The sequence below is a fragment of the Convolutriloba macropyga genome, chromosome 3 (genome assembly GCF_964194025.1).
Source record: "Convolutriloba macropyga chromosome 3, txConMacr16.3, whole genome shotgun sequence".
Taxonomy (NCBI): domain Eukaryota; kingdom Metazoa; phylum Xenacoelomorpha; order Acoela; family Convolutidae; genus Convolutriloba; species Convolutriloba macropyga.
In genome coordinates this window covers 3,497,710-3,498,585 of record NC_134470.1, presented here as the reverse complement: position 1 = coordinate 3,498,585, position 876 = coordinate 3,497,710, and the positions used below count along the sequence as shown (strand labels likewise).

General features: G+C 28.8%; 1 protein-coding gene across 1 annotated transcript in view; it reads left to right on the top strand.

Moving 5' to 3' along the window:
• Positions 1 to 876, top strand: part of LOC142335837 (uncharacterized) — a 38,824-nt gene that overhangs the window by 29,766 nt on the left and 8,182 nt on the right. The gene's annotated exons all lie outside the window — the stretch shown is intronic.

Here is an 876-nt window from a genome sequence, read left to right as displayed (position 1 = left end):
CATTGTTGAGTATTGAGACCTTTTTTTACCCAATATTTGGCATACGATAACAAAAAATAACAACACCATTTGAAAATGCATTGTTGAGTATTGAGACCTTTTTTTACCCAATATTTGGCATACGATAACAAAAAATAACAAATTTGTAATTGAATATATAAATATATATATATATATATATATATATATATATTCAATTACAAATTTTTCAACGGCTTTCTTATGTTAGATTGTTAAGTATTGCGACTTTTAACAGAGAAAAGTGAAACAGAAGGGACAGCAAAAATGGGCAATTATGCACAGAAATTTCAAATTTTTGTTTGAAAACTCGTAGTACCAAAACCAAGAAGCGGCTTTTATTGAAACAATATCCGCCAAAAACATTTGTTGGTATCTCATATGAAAGAAAGTCTTAGCTGTTTTTACTGAAAGCATGCTGAAAGTTGACAGATATAAGAAAAAAATTGCCAAGCCAAAGAAATCACTTTAATTTTCTTAAATTAAATATATTCAATTCCATAATGGACACTAGATAACTACAGAATGCAATGCAGAGGTTCACCTACACCTCTTTATTTAGCCATTGGGATCTTTGATTGGTTCGAACTATCATTGAGACTGCAAAAAATAATAACAGTTGAAGGCAAGCACAAGAACAGTCAAAGTTTACTCTTACTCTTTTTCAAAGACATAAAATCCATTAGTATCTCAGAAAACATACTATAACTAAGTTTGGCCTCAATTTTAAGTAAATGGGAGCTGTCACAAATAGAACCGAGTATTGAATATTAAATCAGTAATTAACATTAAAAAGACAATAAAAGCAAAAAATTATTGAAAAAAAAGGCTGCACCAAAATAAAAGTTAAAAGATTCT